Here is a 23,688-nt window from a genome sequence, read left to right on the forward strand (position 1 = left end):
GTTAGACATCTTTGGGTCTGTGGTTCTTAGTGCTGATATTCTAATTAGCTGTGATCCGCCCAATCTCACAGAGATTGCACACGAGGTGAACCAGCTGAAGGTAGGGAAGGCTGTAGGGATCTGTGGTATCCAGGGTGAACTTCTCCAGGCTAGTGGTAAGGCTGTCCTCCTGGCATTGCAAGCAATCTTTTATTCCATTTGGGAGATGGGCATCATCCCAAATAACTGGAAAACAGGACTTGTTGTCCCTATCTGGAAAGGGAAGGTTGATCGCCTGGATTGCAGCAACTACATGGGGATAGCACTCCTCTCTAAGTGTCAGGTAAGGTACTTGCTAGGATAACTCTCAATGGGATTGCTCACATACCAGCAACCGGAGCAGTTTGGTTTCATGCCTAAGAAGTCTACAATCGACCACATCCTGGCACAGAGGGTTCTCATCAAATGCAAATGCGAATAACAGCAGAGTTTCTTTGCAGTCTTTTTCAATTTTTGTAAAGTGTTCGACTCAGTTGATCATGTTGCCATGTGGGACATCATAAGACTTTACAGCATCCCCCCAAAGTTGCTGGATGTCATGGCAGGCCTGTACATTGGTACTGTGAGTGTTATGCAGAGTGGAGGCAGAACCTCTGCATTCTTCTCAGTTGATTCTGGGGCTCATCAGGGGTGTATTCTTGCTCCTACCCTGTTCAATGCTTGCATGGACTGATTGCTGGGCAGGGTCATGGGGTCCAGCAGCTGTGGGGCATCTGTTGGTGAAGAACAGTTCACTGATTTTGACTTTGTCAATGATGCTGTGATCTTTGCAGAGTCAATGGAGGCTCTAATTGGGGTTCTCAAAAGACAGAGCAAGGAGTTTGAGTGTCAGGGGTTGCAAGTGTCCTGGATAAAAACTAAGATCTAGGTCTTTAACTCACAGTCATCAGCAGAGCGCCTGCCTGCATAGGCATTCATGTCTCTAGCGACTCTTCCTATGAAGTCAGTAGACAAATTGGGAGAGCACGGGGGTTCATGAGATCACTGGAAAGGGGTGTGTGGTGCTCCCAATATCTTTCCAAGAGGACAAAGGTCCAAGTCTTTAGAGTCCTGGTGCTTCCTGTTTTGCTATATGGTTGTGGGACATGGACACTATCCAGTGACCTGAGGTGAAGTCTCTTTAGGGAATCCTTGGGTACAGCTGAAATGAGCAATTGCTCACGGAGTCCCAAATGAGGCAAGTTGCATGCATTGTGAGGGTGCATCAGTTATGGTACTACAGCCATGTGGCACGATTCCCCAAGAATGATCCGGCTAACAGGATCTTCATTGGTGAGGACCCGGGCGGCTGGAACACCAGGCTGCAGCAGATGGATGACCATTTCTAGAGGGTGGGGCTGGACCAGGTGTCTGCCTGGGGGGGTTGACAACTGAAATCCTGATGTGTTTCATCATGTGGTGGGTGCAGCAATGTGCTGTACCAGCGCATCCATTTTATTAAGCACACAATATTACAAAAAAAAGCCAAGACAAAAAGGTGTCTTGTGTACTTGCTCTTTATTTGGCTGACTCCTTTACACAAGGTGACTACACTTCATTTTAAAATGATGCCTGTGGTCTAAATGTGATGTTTACTTCTCAAGGTCTAACCTTTTCTAAAAGTCTTATTTGTTAGGTTTAGTATTAAGTCTTTAATGCAATCCCCAAATCTGAGCCTTCAGTTACACTCCATTTAGACATCTAATCATGCATTTGCACATTTCCAGCTCTGATTCTTTTATTACCTTTATCTGGCTTACATTTTGATGGTTTTGACAGAATCCAAGCGCTTCCTCGTAGTTTGCACATTTAACAGACGTTTCTACTGTAAGTATGTGGTTGTGGGATTTTAAATTCTTAATTTTATTTATTCATATTTAAATGCTGTCAATGAAAGCAGATTTCTGTGGTGTGCATAACTCAAGTGCTGAGCCTGCATTTATTAAAAAAAATGTGCACACGAAACAGATTCCAACAAGATTCATGTTGCATTCCCTTAACACTTTAATGCTTGAGAAGATCATTTTTGGCTATAGTCTGGCTTGCAGCACCAACTTATCCCTCTCTCTGTCCATCTGTCTGTCACACTCTGTCTTCAATGCACTAGGCTGACAATCCTGGTAACCAAAAGACCTAAGAATGTGTGGGCTTATCCCATTACCCTTTGCCTTCTTTTCTCAAACAGGGTCCCTATTTATAAACGTAAAAGTGGACTTGTACAAGGGAGCTGTGGGAGTCCCTTGTCAAGGTGATGTCAGTGGAGACCTCTGTTAATAATAAAAATAATAATTCATTACATTTATATAGTGCTTTTCTCAATACTCAAAGCGCTATCCACACAGGGATGAACCGGGAGGTGAACCCACAATCTTCCACAGTCTCCTTACTGCAAAGCAGCAGCAGCACTACCACTGTGCCACACACCGCATCATAAGGTAATGCTTGTTTGAATTGGGTGCCCATATGCTTGAAATTCTTCATTTTTATTTATTTTTTAACAGGGTTCAGTGAAGAGTATTTGAAATTTAAAAAGTGTTTAGGCCCTTAATTAGTAAGCTAATAGCCATATGCTTAGAGTTTATGTGTGTGGGCTGCAGGAGGCAACAGAAGGTTAAGAAAGAAGCCCAACAGGGGAGAGAAAAGAAAAGTTCCCTGGCATAAGTGGAAGTGAGGCCCTGTTTGGTGTAGCTCGATATACCTGTAGTTGGTTTAATTTCCACTTCTGCCACATTGTGCCACTGTGGTTGGCAAACAGTGCAGAAGCAGCTAAAAAACAGAGACAAAGGGAGTCACTATATATGGAAAGAATGCTGTTTCACAGGCTACGTGGTCATATCACCCACTGCCTTTTTGGAGATTTCCCTTTAGTTCAAAGTACAGTTTAAGCAAAAGAAGATTAAGAGGTGACATGATTGAAGTGTTTAAAATTATGAAAGGAATTAGTACAGTGGATCGAGACTGGTATTTTAAAATGAGCTCATCAAGAACACGGGGACACAATTGGAAACTTGTTAAGGGTAAATTTCGCACAAACATTAGGAAGATTTTCTTTACACAAAGAACGACACTTGGAATAAGCTACCAAGTAGTGTGGTAGACAGTAAGACATTAGGGACTTTCAAAACTCGACTTGATGTTTTCTTGGAGGAAACAAGTGGATAGGACTGGCGAGCTTTGTTGGGCTGAATGGCCTGCTCTCGTCTAGAGTGTTCTAATAGTTGGCAACTTATAAACCCAATGTTGTTAATTTGCATCCCACCTTAGGGTGGGCAGCTCAAGAGCAAGAGTGAGAGCATTGTCCTCACTAATGACAGTCACCAACAGTTACTTACCTACCTGTGCTATAACTGGAAAAAAAATCTGTAAACAGTTTTAAAGTATTCTGATGTTACATGTCACCTTGGACAAGGGTGTCAGCCAGGTATACAATAATAAGAGCAATTCACTGAATTAGATGTGATTGTTTTACTTTCACCATTTCATTGTTTGAACTACAATTAGTGCACAAAAAACTGGAATGAGGGGCATGAAGTATGATGAAAACAGGAGCTGAGATCTGAATTAATAAAATAATTTGCACAGTCAGGTAGGAAAATGTCAGGCAGGGCTTAAAAGAGCTCCACTATTGGAGCTTCAGGAACAAAGACTGGTCAGGTTGTCATTTTAATAAAGAGCACTATTTAAAGTGACAGTAACTATGGTCAAAAGCACATAATACATGAACCTGGGATTCATTGGTGCAAGTGGAAAAGCTCAGCTGTTGTGAACAGCTAAAATCCAACTGGCTGAAGGGTTTGCTCAGCAGGTAGGATACTCATATGGTGAAGGTGCCAGCAGTCAGAACTCACCTGCCTATTCAAGATGCAACATAAAATAAGGGAGCAACATTTTTGTCTTGAGTGTCAGCAGGCTATCCATTGAGAACTCCTGGGTTCAAAATGGCCATAATGGTACAGGACAGCTTTCTCAAGAAACACACAAAGTTTTTTTTGCAGAATTAATCCATGTAACAGATTGCCAAGAAACCAAAGATTTCATACAGAGGTGTTTGTTACTGTCTCAAGAGAAGATGGCCAACTACAACTAATCAGGATAGAAGGAGAAAGGGAAGGCCCAGATGCATAACTTCATATGAGTATAAAAATATCAGAGTGAGTGATTTGAGAACTAAACACATTGCTGGTCCTCAGTTGACTTCTTTCTTAAAAACCAGTGTCTGCAAAAGAGAAAAGATGACCCCAGGATGTTCACCATAATGTTCTTTTCCCATCAACGTCTGTGTTCTTTTGCTCATTTTAACCTTTTCTTTTTATTTTCAGATATAGCTTTCTCTTTGAAACGCTTCCTGTAAGGCTGGCAGTTATACCCATTTGCAGGTCTAGTAATGTCTTGGCTGTATTTTGAAATCAATTTAATGGTAGAAAACGTATCAATTTCTATCAAAAACATGAAAATTCCTGGGTGTTTGCAAACATTTGACTGGTAGTGTATACAATACATACTCCTAATATTCCCAGAACAGACACCAGCTCTCTGTGCCCCTGAACTGGATGAACACATTATTCAGTGGATGAACGGATGGAGAGACAGACAGATGGATGAATGGATGGATGGACGGATGGGTATACTATACATATTCTTCTGCACTGGTTTGCAACCTTGGCTGTCCAGTCTGTATGATAGTTTATAATAATTCTTGACCTTTGAGGGAAGTTATCTGAAGCTTAATTTATATTCTTTGTTTCAGTAATAATGTATGCTAATATGCAGCCTTTTAAATTAACATGCAGTGAAAATGCAGGCTCACAAAACCTTCATGTGAAGTGAAACGCCAGTTTAAAAAAAGCCAGCAGAATCCATTGAGTGTAAATGACTAAATTTAAAGATCAGCACTGCTGTGCATTACAAACAGCTCCTCCCCTGTCCTTGATCTCTGGACCCCAAATTCAGATATTTTCAGTTTTCTAATACTGCACATTATGTAATTTGGAGGGTTTAACATTACTGATGATTTATGGAAACGCGTCATTTTGCAGCCCTGACCCATTTCCCTTTTGTTATTGCTCTTAATGTTCGCTCCCTAGTCTGTTTGGCTAGCTTTAAATAGAGCTTCCCTAGTAACTGCTGTTGCTAAGAGGCGCTGGAAATTCCAACACATCTGACTGCTCTCCCTTAGGTCCTTAATGCAGCCGAGTTTGTTTATTTGAAGCTCAACGCTGTAACTAGTCAGTTTCTCGGTAATGGCTATTTTTGAATTGATTAAATAAGTTTAGGAGCATTATGGTAGCACAGTGGTTAGCACTGATGTCTCCCAGCTACACACACTTCAGTTCACTTCACAATGGAGTCGCTTTGGTTGTAGAGTTTGCACATTATTCTTACACCTAAGTGGATTTCACAGGTGCTAAGATGCTTCCATATTCTAAACAAGTGTGTGGCAGGCCAACTGGTTTATTTAAATTAATTTAAATTAGATTGAGTGAGTAATAATTGTAATAATATTGTCAGGTGTTCCTGGTAAAGAGCTGGTATCCATCCATTATCCAACCCGCTATGTCCTAACTACAGGGTCGCAGGGGTCTGCTGGAGCCAATCCCAGCCAACACAGGGCGCAAGGCAGGAACAAACCCTGGGCAGGGTATCTCCTCCATGTATTTAGTTCCTTCCTTTTTTCCAGATAAGCACCAGCTCCTGATGAACTTATAAAGGAAATAAAAGCTTCCCTTATCTAATCCTATTTAGTATTGTAAGGTCATGGGGGGCAAAGCTTACCCCAGCAGCATCAGGTGCAAGGCAGGAACCAACCCTGGGTGAGTATCAGTCAAAAATGCACATCCTCACTCACTCACACAGTCATCAATTAACGCATTAATCTGTGGGATGATCTGTGGATAGAGGGATGGGTGGAAAGTCTTCAGGGGACTTGTGAGTTTAAATGGAAAGTAAAAATCCGATCAGATTCCATGGTGGCTACTATAAAGCACGCAAAGTTCTGCAAATACTGTGTGGGCACAAATCTGTGTCTTTGTTATCTCTTACTTTGGCTTTGTGTCATCTTTAAGTTAGTGAATAAACACTTGATGAGTTTTGCAGGGAAAGGATTTTCATGTTTACTTTGAAGTTCCCATCTCACTGTACATGCCACTTTCTTTATAGAATCTCTTTCATCTGAATGAGGTTTGAAAGTAAATCATACCCACTCCCTAAAAGACCCTTATAAAGCAGTGGAAGCAGCTTTTATTTGGAGTTGTACTTGAAAGAGAAAGTACAGTAGAGTTGTGTGGGTGTGAAGGCACATGTAGGGGGAGGTGGCAACACAAATAATTAAAGGAAACATGCATTAATTATGTAATTGATTGATTATTTTGTTCTATAGTACATGAATCACTGTAAAAGCAATGCAAAAAAAATCTCAAATACAATACTTTAAGAAAGGTCTCAGTGTAGTTAAAAACCTAACTCAGGATTGGAAGGAGCCTGAGGCTCAAAGGACGAACTCAGAAAATGCAGAATGGCAGGCCATTCACAATCACAAATCACACTTCAGAAATCTACAGTCACTAATCAACCTAGTAGCAGTCCTTTGAACTATAGAAGGAAACCACCATACCTAAAGGACACCCATGAAGTGCAAAAATATTTCATAATAAGACACTCATGCTGGGAAACTTAATGAGGTCGCAGAGCTAGTACAGAAATCCATCCATCCATTATCCAACCCACTATATCCTAACTACAGGGTCACAGGGGTCTGCTGGAGCCAATCCCAGCCAACACAGGATGCAAAGCAGGAAACAAACCCCAGGCAGGGTGCCAGCTCACCACAGGGCACACACACACACCAGGGACAATTTTGAATCGCCAATGCACCTAACCTGCATGTCTTTGGAAGGAAACCCACACAGGCATGGGGAGAACATGCAAACTCCATACAAGGAGGACCCGGGAAGCGAACCTGGGTCTCCAAACTGCAAGGCAGCAGCACTACCCACTGCACCACCCTAGTACAGAAATAGTCCATCTAAACTTAACGATTTGTTGAAAAATTGTAATGAAATTAATATTTCACTTTTTATAAAGAGCTATAACCAATCCTGATAGGATACCAGGTCATCGCAGGACATATCAGGACAAACTTACTGTATATAGTGATCAGTATGGAGTCATCATTCAACCTTAAGCCCATGTCACATTATGTGACTCTTCCAGTGACTTTCCCTCCATTTAGATAATTTTAGTGATTGAGTGGCAGTAGGCGATGTGCTCCCATGAAGCCAGTCACATAATATATATACTCTGTAACTCGCTCTGACTGCCTGTGACTATCTCCAAAAAATTAAGGATATTTGATTTTGTCTTTAGTTGTAGGGATGAGCTATGTGTCCATGACAACTAATAAATGCTCAACTGGAAGTTCAATAAATAGAATGTAATGACAAGGAATGAACACGGTGTTTTGGATCTCATAAACAGAAGAGAAACTTGTCTGTCTGACATTTATTATTGGCTGTCACTAAAAGCAGTAAGTATGACTGTGCTAAAAGGTTGCCACTCACTTAGTAAATCTGACATGCTCAATGATTTTTAGTCATTTACATTGACATGGCCCAGCCACACGATCAGCAACTGTAGTCAGCAAGCCTGGCAAGCCCTACGACTAAACGTTGTGCAATTTGACATCAGCTTGGGAGAGCAGAGTGCCCAGAGAAAACCCATGATGTTAGGGAAAGAACCTGCAAGATCAATGCAAATGGCAACCAAACTGGATCTGAACACAGGACTCCTCAGCCACCCTATGGCATTGTGCCCCACTGAAATTAAAAGTAACAAAAACAGAAAGTTGCTATAAGGAAATTGTGGCTATGGAGTAACCCACCTTGTTACCTTACTGTTGTGTAACAGTACAGTATAAAAAAAGAATATTAATTACACAGATCAAAGGAGTAAATAACAAAGCTTGTTGAGGAAATTTAAGCATTGTAAAACAACACGGAATAAATAACAATACAAAATTTAAAAAACACAAATATATCTGGTAATGAATTCCTGCATTATATGGAACCAGTAACAGCGCACCGCATGATAACATGCAGTGAATATACTTTACTTTCTTTCTCTGTACATTTAGCATTCGTTTGCTCAGAGGTGATGCGCTTGCTGCTTCCTGAGCAGCTTTTCTTTTCTCCACCCTAGTGGCCCACTTCTTCTCTCCTTTCATTGGCATCTTTTCACGTTAAAACTGATTAAGTCAGTTTTTGTGTTGCAATTACTTAGTACGTTTTCCTTAATTTTTCACTTAAGCTGTTTTCAGTGTGCCTCAAGAATGATTTAAATATGAAGAGGTAGGGGAAGTGACGGCGAAGTTGGTAAGGAATGGCCATCCTGCTGGCTGCTGACGAGAGTTGATTCTACAATAAAATAAAATAAAAATAAAAGAGGGATAATTCCAAAACTCTTCGCTTTTAATATAAAGCTGTTACAGCTAATGTAACATATACTCTATTTCAGTTCAGTTCAGGGTTGGTCTTTGATGTCTCTGTATACATAAGGAACTACTTCAAATTAGCTTCTTCATTATGTTGCTGTCTGAGCTAGATGGAAGATGGGAGCTGAGCTACATATGAAACTTCTTTGTGTGACTTAGAAAACTAGAACAATCTACACAAGAACAGGCCAACAAAGCTCACCAGTCCTATCAACTTAATATTTCCAAATAATATCAATTGTCTGCTACACTACTTGTTATCTTATTTACATATATCTATTGTTCTCTGTGCAAAGAAAAAAATCCCCTTATATTTAAGATTAATTTCCCCTTAACAAGTTTCCAACTGTGCCCCCATGTTCTTGATGAACTCATTTTAAAATACAAGTCTCAATCCACTATAATAATTCTATTCATAATTTTAAACACTTCAATCATGTTACCACTTAATCTTCTTTTGCTTGAACTGAAAAGACTCAGCTCTTCTAATCTGTCCTCATAATTCAACCCCTGTAGCCCTGGAATGAGCCTAGTTGCTCTTCTCTGGATCTTTACTAGCGCTGCTATGTCCTCTTTGTATCCTGGAGACCAAAACTGTACACAGTACTCAAGATGAGGCCACACCAGTGTGTTATAAAGCTTGAGCATAACCTCCACACATTGTGCTATACTGTCTAACCTAACATTCTGTCAGCCTTCTCAATGGCTTTTGAACACTGTCTGGCAGCTGATACTGTCAAGTCCACCACAACTCCTAAATCCTTCTCACTACTATGTACTATTGATTTTCAGATGTACGATTCTAATACTGATAGCATTCTTTATTAGTCTGTGTCTCACTTGCTGTAATGTTATTTATAAAATAAATAAAAAAAATTATAATGTGTACAGAACCAGTGAGTCACACTGGGTAAACAAATGATACAAATATATAATAATAATGATAATGTTATTAAACAAATATTAAAAATTGGTTGCCAGCTGGTCCAATTGTGAGCAAAATATGTGAGCAATTGTAATTTATAGTGATTAAATGTTAGAAGGCTTTTCTCATATGGAGAGCCATAGACACATGGAATAAGTTATCTAGCAGTGTGGTAAATGGTAGAACTTGGGGGAACTTGAAATCTTGACTTTTTTGAGATCTTGATGAGCTATTCTAGTCTGAATGACCTGTTCTCATTAAAATATTGTTTTATATTCTTATGTTCTAAAGCAGCTTGCACTCTTGAATCTGTGACAATATCAGAGTAACAGTTTCCTCCAGGAAGTGCGTAGATCATGTTTGTGTTTGTGTGGTCTGTGCTACTGCTGTGTATTACTGGCTATAGGTATGGTCTTTATGGGATTGTGCATTGTCACGGTGTTGCTTATAATGATGTGATGGAGTTGTTGTTAAATAAGTGCCTCTTGTGCTAAAACAGATTCCTAGAAGTTCTGTTACAAGGCAAGTTTTTCATGTTCAAGGCTAACCAGCTTCTGTTTTTGGAGCTTATGCTAGCAGCTACAGGTAGGAGACATGACCCAGCTTCATCAAGGTCACCAGTCCATCACAGCACTGAACACACTGACACACTCCCCTGGGGGCAATTTAGACTCACTGATCCATGTAACAGCATGTCTTTGGACTTTGGGATTACACCAGAGTTCCCAGAGGGAATCTTTCTTGACAATGGGAGATTGTGGAAGCGCCATACAAAGGGCACCTTAGCCAGGAATCAGACTATGCAATTCTAACATAACGTAAAATACACATTTTCTAAGACTAATAATTTAATAAGTCATTTTGTGTTAAAACTGTAAAGCATTCCTAAGAGCCGCACTATCCAAGTGCTGCCTTGCTGGTTTGTTGTAATTCATGGGTGTAAGTCACAGTAGACAAGTTGCTTAAGGCCAGACATTATGAATCACAAGGACTTTCTGGTTGTTTATATGTGCATTTTCTGAGGTGATTGATTTTAGTTTTAAACAACAGGGCTGAAACACTTTCTTATGCATGCAGATATCATTGTCTGCAGATCAATCTTGTGATGAGCTGTTAAGAGTCAAAATAGCAGCTGCTTTCCACTATGTAAATGTACATGTACAGATAGCATCATTTAAGCACCGTTGATTTTGTAACCTCAGGCTTCAGTTCAGGTCAAGTCAGTGATTCCATCATTGATAATATGCAGTGAGTGGTTATTTTCATTATCTGCAACGTAAACCTATTTAAGGGGACGCCCAGGGAGCTAATGCTGAGTCAGCACTGAAATGCTGCATGCTCTAGGGGCACTGGCTAGCATAAGATATATATTACAAAACATTTGTTGATTGAAACAGACATACAGTAAAAATAAGAAATCTACCTATGCAAGATGAGGGAAGTCAATTGTACACAATTTAATTATATCTCACATAACAGAAACACAATCACAACACACTGTTACTTCCACCAGCTGTTTATGCTTTACCTTAAATGTTGGCCTGGTGGCGCAGTGGTTCATGCTGCAGAGATATGTTTGGATCTCCAGCCAGAGCAATGCATCTCCAGCCTGGTCGCAGCATGTTCTCCATGTATCTGAGAGAGTTTTTAACTGGCATCTCTGAAATGGCCTGGAGTGAGTGCATGAGGTGTGCCAAGTGACAGACAAGCGCTGTCTCCTGGGCTGGCATACACCTTGATAATGGTGCTGCAGGGACAGCTTTCATGACCCAGAACTAGATTAAGAATGTCTGAGAATAAGTGTTAAATTTTGGTGAAAGAAAAACCTGCAATATCCCTGATTAATGCATTTGCCTGGCACATTTCTTTTGAGCTTCATGATTGACAGCACAAAGGCAGCAATGACTAAAAAAGCATGGGGATGGACAACCAGAATCCATTGTATGGAATGGACTGTGGGCGGCATTCTTGGTGGGCTGGTATTTGTGGTTTTGTATAAGCCAGGCTGGCATGTGGGTGAGATGCTCTGGCCTGTTGTCATGCTCTGGTCAGTGGTGGGGGGCTCTGTGTTTTGTTTGAGAGTGGCAGAGTGTCAGGCATGCAGTTGTCTAGCCATTAGAGACAATAAACATGAAAAGATGGGGGTCACAGCCAGGGAGTCCCTGTTTAACTGTTGATTTGGTGTTTTTTGTTTAAGTGATTGTAAGTTGTGATTTCTTAGTCAAACAGCACCGGGTGCACAGAAATGCATTCGCCAGGGTCCCTTGCTGGTCAAATGACGATGACTTCCTGTTGCTTCATTTAGGCCAGCAAGAGTGGAAGGGGGGAAGTGTGAGAGAAGCGGACATGATGTCGGTCATTTTTCTGTGAGTGAGAGTTCATGTGTCCAGGGAAGGGGAACAGAAACTTACTACCCACAGTGTAACCCACCCTAAAACCCCTTGGCAACCTGATAAATCATTCCATGAATGACACTTATAAAACTTGTAATGTAGGCAATATAATAAAAAATAAGATGGATATGGATATATGAAATCTTATTTGTGAGGATTTATAATTTTTTTCAGAACTCGGCAAGACATCATCAATGTAATTCTAAAATAAAGTTTTGGACAGGACTTTTTAACTGTAAGCAGTGATGACTGAGTGCCAAGTTACACGGATTGCTTTTGAAGCACACTATTGTACTTGTTACATTATTTTCATTCATTTGACTGAGTTGGGTTCCTTTTTAACTGAAGAAGCCTTTTTTACTTTCCTCACTTTTTATAACTGTAATACATTACCTTTTAGTACAAGTTTGAAAATGAATTAACTTGGACTGTGGAATTTCTTTTATTTCATGTCAAACTCAGTGCTTGCCATCTCAGTTACTGTATAATTTGAAAGCATTGAAAAACTACAGCCACACAGATATCATCTGCTTAAAGATGAAAGATGTAATTTTGGACTACCCACTGATCCTTCATTTTTTCCAGTCAAGAGACCATTTATCAAAGGGCTTCTGGTTCAGATTAAAATACTTCCTCAAACACACGTGCGTCCTGTCTCCGATTTACCTCTTTCTACTGTGTTGCATGAGGCACTGCAATGGGCCAATGCTCTTCTAACTCCTGTCTCGTGCTTGTTGCTGTCATTCTAGGTTCCATAACACTCTTGTAATAAATGAAGAATGGAACTGAAAATAATAATAATAATAATAATAATACATTTTATTTATACAAGGCGCCTTTCAGAGAACTCAAGGACACAGAACAATAAATAAATAAATAAATAAATAAACACATTATAAACAACTTAAAACATCAGAAAATTTAAAAATTAAAACCAAACAAAACCACTATAATTAGGAGGAAGAAGAAAAAGCCATTTTAAACAAATGTGTTTTAAGTTTACATTTGAAAGATGAATATGATTTGATATTTCGGAGATCCGCAGGTAATGAGTTCCAGTGCTTGGGAGCAGAACGGCTGAAAGCTCTGCTCCCCATGGTGGTTAGACGGGCGGGAAGAACGGTCAGATGGGTGGAGGAAGAGGATCTAAGGTTACGGGAGGGAATGGCAACATGTAGAAGGTCAGACAGATATGGAGGTGCGAGGTTATGGATGGCCTTAAAAGTTAGTAGCAGAATCTTAAAATCAATACGAAACTTGATCGGGAGCCAATGAAGCTGCTGCAAGACCGGAGTAATATGGTGAAAAGATGGGATTCCAGTGATGATACGTGCTGCAGAATTCTGGACTAACTGAAGCTTGTGAAGAGATTTATTAGGGTGACCAAAGAGGAGTGAATTGCAGTAGTCCAGCCGAGAAGTGACAAGACTATCAACAAGAATGGCAGTGGTATGAGGAGTGAGGGAGGGACGAATGCGATTAATATTACGTAAGTGGAAGTAAGCAGACCGGGTGATGTTATTAATGTGACATTGGAAAGATAGAGTATTGTCGAGGATGATACCCAGACTCTTGACCTGAGATTATGGGGAAACAACAGAGTTATCAATAATAAAAGAAAAATTATTGGTTTTGGATAATGATGATTTTGAACCAATGAGGAGAACCTCCGTTTTATCACTGTTTAATTTAAAAACATTTGAAGAGAACCAGGATTTATTTTCAGAAATGCAGTCAATAAGTGAGGTTGGTGGAAAAGAGGAGGTGGGTTTACCAGCAAGGTAGAGCTGGGTGTCATCAGCATAACAGTGAAAATTAATGTTATATTTGTGAAAAATATTGCCAAGGGGAAGAAGGTAAATAATAAAAAGAAGAGGCCCCAGGACAGAGCCTTGGGGCACACCAGAAGTAACAGCGGTGGGTTGGGATGTGAAAGTTTTAAGCTGTATGAACTGAGTGCGGCCTGAAAGGTAAGATCTAAACCAATCAAGTGGAGTGTGAGTAATGCCAATCAAAGATAATCTATTAAGGAGAGTGGTATGACAAATAGTATCAAAGGCCGCACTCAGATCAAGAAGGATGAGAATAGTGATTAGACCAGAATCAGCAGCCATAAGGAGGTCATTAGTAATTTTAACAAGTGCCGTTTCTGTACTATGAAGGGGGCGAAAACCAGACTGGAACTTCTCATATAGATTATTGTGAGACAAGTTGGTGTGTAGTTGGATAGCTACTATTTTTTCAAGAATTTTGGAGATAAAGAGCAAGTTAGAAATGGGGCGAAAATTATTGAAATTAGTAGGATCACAACCAGGTTTTTTTAATAATAGAAAATAGAGATATTACTACATTTTGTATATTGATGTCTCTGCCATGACCAGGCCCAAGCCCAGGTAAGAAAGAAGAATGGTTAGGTGAAGAGTTAGCTACAACAACCTGTAAAGATAAATGCTAGTTAAATCAGCCTTATGTGAGTAACATGCTTCATGGTTGTTTCCTGCCTTGCACCTAATGTTACCAGGAAGGCCTCCAGTTCCCAAACCCTGTACTGCAAAAGCAGGACCTGAAAATAAACTGAATTATGGTGGGCAACAATTAGCTTTGCTTACATAAGCTGACAAACTGTGCATCTCAATCACTATCATGCTAAACCACACAACATGACCTCCTGTACTTCCTTGTCTTAGTAGCCTGAGAAGAAAACCTGGTAGACGTAACATGAGTTCATTCTGCAAGGTCCTGCTCAATGTAGAACAGCAAACATTAGATTATAGCATGATTTTTAAGGAGAGTATCATCTCAAGGGTCTCCACAGATGTAGTACAGTACAATTATCATGTTCCAGATGTGAACTGAAGCACCTTTTCATGACTGTTTTATTAGTTCGCTATACTAACAAGGACTTGCTCATCCAGCTGTCAGTACGGGACAGGAGGACAAGATGGATGTGAAGATGCTTCCTTGTGTAAGGTTCACCTGCATAGGATTTTGATGGATCTTATATTTACATAATGGTCATCTGATTACTGCCATGATTTTTTCCATTCAGATGGAACTGCTTTTGTTTTTTGCAGTTGACGCATCGTTTGCTGGTGCCACCGTTACGTTATGTACAGGCTAAATGACTTGAGTTTGAGATGTACAGAGGCAGCCATATAGTTTACAATCCCGTGTCTTAACAACTAAGCCACACTGCTTGCAGTAGCCACCCAGATGTGGAACAGCAGCACCATTAGCACAACTGCCATGACTTTACAAGTGCAGACCCCTAAGGCCTAAAGACTTCAGTGATGCTACCCAGTTGGACACAGCTCACCCAGTATAGCCAAGCCTTTGATATTTAATGACAAAAAGATGTACTTGAAAAATACAGTACGTGTGAGTGAGTGTCCTTTCTATCTTTACGTGCTGACAATACAAAATGACTTAAAAACACTCTGGGCAGTAAGTATCACTTTAATCCATGAATAGTCATTCTTTTTTATTGCTTTGTTTAGCACATTTCTGATGTAAGTGCATGCCTAGGTTTTTCAGTGCTGAGACTTGGCTGCTTCCACTAATTTAACTTTTCAGTAAAGGAAGCCATTTTGATAGTCATAAGATGCCCTCTAGCCCCCTTTTTTATTCAGATATTTATTTAAAGCGATCCCCAGAGTAACATTTTCCGCAGTGCTCATTTTAAATGCAATGCTTCACTCACATGCCTTTCTTTTCTATTTTTTTTTCACATTTCCTTCATTCTAATTTACAAAGATTTGAACTTCCGTGGCTTCTTGCTCCCTTTTCGCCTTTAGAGAGGTCTTGCCTCTAGCCTCATAAGATTTCATTTTAAGAGCACATTTTTTAATTAAAACTGATGGGACTGAAATGGAATGCCTCCTCACCAGGTAAGTAAAAATGTCAAATTTCCCCTTTATGCATAAAGCAGGTTAGTGTAGAGCCATAAAATGATTACCTTAGAGGATACAGGCCTGTACTGATGTTCTGTAAAGCAACTGAGCAGTAAGAGTGTGCTACACAATGAGCCAATAATGCAGCACTGCATTGAAATGGCAGGAAACGTTCAAGTTCTTAGTGCCATTCTGCTTGTATTCTGCTGTTCAGAATGAAAATGTGTTATTACATCATTGCAATCATTTGGCTGAACTCATTTTTCTATTACAAAGCCAAAAGAGCTGGACCCTGTATGGGCAATATCAGGCAAGTGACCAGTTTGTCACAGGGTACACTCACAAACACCTCTGTCCATACCAGGCCAGCAAACCCAATAATGCATTTAAGGGAAGTGGGAGAAAACCCACACAGACTGTGCCTGGCCAGGGTTTGAAGCTTGAAGTCCTCTGATAGCAGTACTGTGCTTCTACCAGGGTTCTTCTCCATCTCATGTCCTCAAGTGAAGTGACTGTCTGCGAAAATAGGTCAGTAAGCAGCATCTTATCCATCCTTAAGTAGCACACTTGTTTCATTGAGTTTAATAATAACTTAACACAGCATTGTCATACCTGGTTAATCCAATTCAGCGTGAGTTCCCTGTGAAGTCTGGCAAATACCTGATCAACAAGCTCCCTTTGAATGCATTCGTTTTCCTCCAGGTAGTCAGATTTTCCTCTCACACCCCCAAAGATGTGCAGGTTCGGTTAAATCGCCTCTGTGTTGGTATGTAAATGTGTTGGCCCTGCAATGGACTGGCTCCATGTCCATGGTTGTTTTCTGCCACACAGCCAAGTGCTGCCAGGATAGGCACAGACCCACCACAACTCTCCACTGGACTACATGGGTCTGAGTCTATTATACTAGGTTACGTTCATTTGTGTAACCTAGCACAAGAAGATTTGAAACTTATTTTACATGTTTATTTAATTTGTTTTTTGAATCATTTCATTTTTCTGTAGTGTACAACTTTACATTATGACTATTGATATGTCTGGACACTGTCACACACGTGCAACTAGGAGCGAGCCGAATGGACAAAGCGGAGGTAATTACCCGCCAGGCCAGGGGATGGCAGGGTGCTCTAAACCTATTTCTGTTATCTCTGCAGACCAAATATGGGAAAACCTGCCTGATTTAATGTAACTTCCTGTTCCGGTGCCCAGACTGATGTCCCTTGCTATTCCGGTCAAATGACATCACTTCCTGTTCACAGCATATAAAACCTCCATCTTTCCAAACCAGTTCAGTTCAATCCTGGAACTCAACCGAACAACAATTTCTTGTTTTCTTTAAACCTTTTGCAGCCAGGGACAATATAAGGGTGGCTGCCCCAAACCTTTCCAGTGTGTTGAGACTCATTCTTTCTCAACACTTAAATATGGGTTTTGTTGGGTGAAGGAGGGCCTCCACTCTATGATATGCTATCCTCCCCATAGCAGTATAAGTCAACAGACCTGTCTGCCTAGATGAGTTGGAGGAAGTCCCATTAGCAAGGATGGATAAGCATTCACGTCTGACATGAAGGCCCTAGATTCACAGCCAGCCTCTCCAAGTGAAGATAGGAAACAGAGATGGACTCTGAGCTATTCCCTGCCAGTCAATGAGAGCTAACCTCACTGAAAGGAACTGGTCTGCTTTTTTAACCCTAACTTGAGGAGTTGTAAGACATCAATGCTAACCACTATGCTGTTCTCAAACATGTTTGCAATTTGTAATTGCTCTTAGTTCTTTTAGCTGTGAAGCTTATGAAGGGCTGTTGCCTCATCACTCACTTTCTGGGGATGCTGGATGTGCACACCTTCCACATTAAGACATTGCAAGGGAAAAAAATGAAATATTCAATAATAGGTGCTCCTTGGACCACCCACATGCCGCACCCTGTAAGTGTCGTGCTCCATTGAATTGTGAGTGTCTGAGCGTCTACTCTAAAGGTGGTCCGGTGTACTATAACCTTTTTCAAGGTTCCTGCTAGATATCCACACCGTCACATGAGCCAGCATCAGTCATTTGAGCTTCATTGCGCAATGGCTCTGGATGAGTTCTTCGACAGTTTACTAGCTATATATGGGTCCACAATTTCAGAATACAAATGGAAAGAGTTTAAAAATAAAGACACTCTTTCCAGGGAATAGCTACTAGTGTTTTGTCAAATTTATTAACCTGAATCTGATCCTTTATTGCTTTTGCCTTTTCATCCCTGGTGTATCTGTGCAATCCAAACATTTTAACTTAATTAGAGGCTGCAAAGTGACATTTAGCTAGCTCCCATTATGCATTTATCAGATAAATCACTGAAACACACATACTGCACCATTACCTTTCAAATGGTGTGGAGGGAAAGGATTTGGAGAATCTCTGTGTGCTGGGACTAAACACCAGTGAGTATGGTGCTGGCCCTGCAGTGGAGGCCGGTGTGTAAGGCCGTTTTGTCTGGTGACGCTGTTTACATTTCCCTTTTGTTGGGAGCAAATGTTCTGTTTGCTTTTGAAACTGGCACACTGCCAGATGATGCATTTCAAAATGCCAGTTTGGAGAAGCAGTCACCCTTCATTGCTTTGGAAAATACAGAAAAACATGTTGGTTTGTGCCAAGACGTCCAGTCTTGTCAACAGCTTATTATTGAAGGTGAGCTGGTGCCTAACTAGGCTCCTTTGGGTAGCTTGTGTTTTGTTATCATTTCCTCATACTTACACCTTCATACACCCACATTATCGTCGATGGAATCTGAGGAGAGCTGAAGCAATTGGTGCAGGAACTCATCCTGAGTTCAGAAAGACAATAAGCACTATGGTGCTAAACCCTAGGTTGTGGCATCTGTCCCCTTCTGTGTGAGTAATAGGAGTGAAAGAATAATTTGAATACAATTACAGTATGTTTTTGGTGGTTTCTCACTTTTATTAATTGCATGATTTTTACCTACAGGTGAAGTTTTTTGGGGAACATTACAAAATAATATAAATAAACATAAATTTGTACACAGTGTTTACGATTTGCAGTGCACACATTGATTATGATCACACTTTAAGCACACCATATACACATCTTATCGTGATAAAATCTGCTGGCAACGGTGTCAGACAAAGCCACAGTACAGCACAGATGTCCCAGCTACAGCAGGAGAAGAAATTATTGAAATATTTATTCTCTTGTACAAAATTACAGTCTGCCACTCTAGCAGTGCAGATTACATGTTTTGCTTCTTGCCAAGTAAGCAGTGAACCATTTTTATGCTTGGCTTGCTAAATCCTCATTTAACCTTCTCATTTGTTTTTAATATTTTTTTATAAGTCTTTCTCTGGGAACACTGGTTTTTCTTCCACATTTAAAAGATTATTAGCACCCTGTTTATAGTTGTTTCCACCTTGGATCTAGTGCTGCTAGGGATAGGCACTGGCTCCCTTTGAATCAGAACAGGATAAGCAGGTTAGAAAATGGATGGATGGGTATTTATAAGGAGCACTGTGGCTTAACAGAGAACACTGGCACCTCACTGCACAGGTCTCCCTCCTGGGTACCTTCAGTGTGAAGTGTGGATCTATGATGTTCACATCCACTATTTTAAGTGATGTGGTGTGCTGCTGTCAGGATAATTGGCAGCTCTAATTTAATTCAGTGTGACACTGGGAACGAGAAGGTGGCCTGCCAGGATCTGAAGCCTGCCTCGCACCCAGTGCAACAGGAGCATGCCCTAGTTCACTGTGAACCTGTAATGAGTAAAAGGTGGTAAAAAATTGGATTTTTAAATGAATATCACAAAGGTCTCTATAGCCTTGAAATGCTAAATTTCCAATATATAAATGTCCTAAATTGTCATGGCTTTACTGAGGTTTGAGTCATTAGTTTCAATCCTTAAACAAACTCATTTTTATTTTTTTCCAGTTATCTAAATATTCTAAATGTCTTTATTTGATACTCATGACTGTGTAATCGGAAAAAAGTAACGATCTGAAAACACGGACAATAGAGGATGACCTGTCAGGATTTATTATAAGATTCCTTTCACAACAGTAAGTCAGTTTATAAAAACCGTAAACTGAACATTAAAGACTGATGAGAGGCAGCAAAGCAGAGTTACCAACAATGCTGCAAAAAAGCAAGTTTTAACGACTGAAATGTGTGAATACTGATCCAAAATGTAAGTGAGATCCGAGCATTAAGAAGAGTGGAGTTCATAAGATAATATTTGCATTTTTATTTTCAAAATATTTTTTTAAATCATATGGAATTTTAATTTCATTTTATATATTGTTGCATTCTGAGGTTCTGAATTACACAAACAGAATAACACGCTTTACTCCTCACAGAAAAATTACAGATCCCAACACAACTTAAAAGCTTTAAAGAGTGCTTGATTACTCTTCCAGTTAGTTGACTCCCCTCACAGTATGTAACATTCAGCAAGTTTCAAAGACATCTTTGTCAGAACCATTTCCTGTACTGGGGCAGGTAGGCTCCATCCGACCACCAAGGCATTCTGGACAGAAAAACCGCAGCCAAGGAAAGAGTTCTGGCATGAAGACTTCTGATTGGCAAACAGTGTAAAGGGTATTGGATTAAAAGTAACAAGCGTTAGGTAGTCAGATTACTTAAAGTAACATAATTTAATGCAATACTAAAATAACATATGCATTACTGTGTTACTGCAGAAGCGTATTCCTGCCATACCAAAATAAAAAAACATACTGCATTATCCTGCAGAAGTATTGCCTCAGCCCAGTTTAGGGTTACAGCGAGCCAGTGATTATTGCTGCACCACTGGGTATAACGTAAGAAGCAAACATGGTGAGCTAACAGTATGCCAGTCCCTTGCAGGCACAGCTGCACATCCAAGCAATCCATTGGCAGAGACGTATAAATAAACTGTCAATTATGTTTTAATCCATTTCCTGGCCGGGACGCCACCTTGATGGAAGGACAGGGGTGGAGAGTATCTGAAAGGCACTAACTCCCCTGGGATGCTAGAGAGCAGCCCTCCTGGGTGGCTGTGGCAACACAGATTCCCACAGGGCACACTGGGACTTGGACTTTGGTACAGCCCTGTTGGGTTCCTTAGGGGCTGCCAGGGTGAGTTGCAGACTCTTACAGTGGACTTCCACCACACCTGGGAGTGATTCCAGGTAATGCTGATGAGCCACCTGGAGCAAAATGTTTTTCTTAAATAAAGTGCACAAAGCACCACACTCGCCACAATTCTCCACTAATCCAATAATCAATAATCACAAATAATACAATAAAAATCCTCCACTCCCAGCAGCTTCGTCACTCAACCTCCCAACTACGGCTCTCCTTGCTGGGTCTTTATCAGTCCTTTATTTATTACATGACCCGGAAATGTTTCTCCTCTTCTCCCGGGTCAAACGCCACATCCTCAGTCCTCAAGTAGCCCGGAAGTACTGTGGGCTTCCGTGCTCGTGACCCTGAAGTACTTCCGGGTTGTAGTAACAGTAGGAGTCCCCAGGTTCTTTGTGAGCTCTTCCTGGCAGCACCCAATGGCACCCATCAGGGCTGGGGAAATGGACTCCATGTCCCAGGATGCCCTGAGGGAATCCGGGGAACCGTTGCTGTCCAGTGGAGCTGCCACCTAGCATACTGTTGGAGGCAGTGCCCTGAAAAGGCTGCCTTCGTCCATTCTTCTCTTCCAGGGACGTCTATCACACCCACCTATAAATAAAGGTATGCTGTGTGACAATTTGTGTGATGGCTGTCTGTGTTGGGATTAGGGCGGCCGTACACGCCCCGGTGGTCCACACCAGCCACTTGCTATAGATATTTTGAAACAATGTGATAGGATGACATAGCAGACAATGTTCATACCACAAATTATTGGTGGTTTCATACTTCACAGCACATGAAGGACTAAACGTACAGTATTTGTAAAACGCATGAACATTATCAAATCTGGTTGTTTTTCTGTTCAGTTTCATGAATGTTCATATATAAGCTTAGGAATTAATAACAAATGCTGGCCAAATAATCATGCAATTTTTCATACAAAAGAAGAAAAAGAAACACAAAAATAACACACTGTAACACATCACATTTTATAAGTAGTTACATAGCATATTTAGTTACATTTTGTTGCAAATAATGAGTAATGCAACTAAGTTGCTTTTACAAGTACAGTAATGTTTCCCAACAGTGTTGGCAAATAGGCACCGCCGACATCTCAGCATAAAAGGAAGGCTGAAGGAACCTAATAGAAGTCTGAAAGATAGCAAGTAAGCACCAATTCTGAACTACAGCATGCTGCTCATTTTGTTATTTGACTGCAGCCACATGGCGCGTAGTGTATTTCATTTTCCCCACATTACATGAACATGTCAAGGAGAAAAGGTAGTGTAGTCATAGACCCAGTTTGAATCGTGTGCCAGGTTGCCGTCTCTGTGGGGTTTGCATATTAAAGCTGTGTTTCTGTAAGTCTTTTTCTAGATAAGCTGGTTTTCCTCCTACATCTCAAGGACATGCATGTTAGGCTAATTTATTTTTATAAATTGACTCCATTTACGTGAGCTGTGTGATGGAACAAATCTGTGCCCAGGTCTGCTTCCTACCTTGTGCCCTGTGGCTGTGAATTGGATTAAGTGAATTCGAAAATGTTGTTTTGTTTTAAGTTATTTTATGTGAGGCTGTGAAATTTAGTAATAGTAGTAGTAGTAGTAGTAGTATCATGTGTACAGAGTTGGGAGTCCCTGTAGAATGTTATGTGTGATTTTATTGTTTCGGCCTTATTTTCACTTATTTTCAAATAAATAAGCTGTCTGCTATTCTGTTAAGTTGAGTATTTTTTGTGTTACATATATAAATCCATTGTGGAAGTTGACCCGGACACAGACAGGCAGACACGTTCATGTCACCCACAAACACGTTTATTTACAAGTATTTACAACAATTGGTCACTCAGACCCAGTCCAAAATAGTGCACACAAACCCCAAAGTCACAGTCCTGGCCACAATGCCTTTCTTCGGGCCGCCTCCACAGCTCCGCGTGCCTCGTCCTGCTTCTACCTGACTCCAGCCTCGAATGAAGGGAGACGGCCCCTTTGACCTGGATGAGCTCCAGGTGCTTCGAACACTCCCCCGTTGGCCACGCCCCAGCGTGGCAGAAGTGTCGGCTGTTCTCCCGGCAGCTCTCCGGGTATCCTCCAAAGTCTTCCCCCAAGCACTTCCTGGTATGGCGGAAGTGCTAGGGTAACAGGTCTCCAAGGCATTGGGGCACCTCCTGGCGGTGACCACGGGCCCCTACAGGGTGGAGCTTCCATGACCCTGTACCCGTGGCCCCCAGAGCAACCAGGAAGGCGACCCCCACGTGATCCAGGGTGGGCGCAGACCCACATCCGGTCCCTCATGACGTCCCGGCCGGGTCATGGCCCCTGGCATCCCTGACACTACCCATCCATTATCCAACCCGCTATTTCCTAACTACAGGATCACGGGGGTCTGCTGGAGCCAATCCCAGCCAACACAGGGCACAAGGCAGGAAACAAACCCCGGGCATGGCGCCAGCCCACCGCAGTACATATATATAGAATATAGTTAAATATCTCAGATAATCATTAATGACTTGTAGGCACTCCAGACAGTGACAAACTAAGGTGTCTAAAGAAATGAAAGCAATCAACTGTAAGGAGCAATGCATTGTGTTCCCCTTGTATCGTTGCCCAGTATTTGTCTGTACTGCTGATTTTGTGTAATTTCCTGGATCACACCCTAATGATTTGATTTGTCCTTCTGTGTCTTTTTTATTTACGTTACGAGTCAAATGTACCCAGTCTTGTGAACTGTCCTTTCCTCAAGAAAAATTTGTTTTGTAGACTAGATCTTCAGATTACTAGAGTATATTCAGCCTTTTCAGTTTTCTGTCTAAAATACCCTCAATGTCTATTAAATTGCCAGGAAAGTAACTCTTTCTAGTATAACTAATAAACTGTCACATA

This window comes from Polypterus senegalus, chromosome 1 (genome assembly GCF_016835505.1).
Source record: "Polypterus senegalus isolate Bchr_013 chromosome 1, ASM1683550v1, whole genome shotgun sequence".
Lineage (NCBI taxonomy): Eukaryota > Metazoa > Chordata > Cladistia > Polypteriformes > Polypteridae > Polypterus > Polypterus senegalus.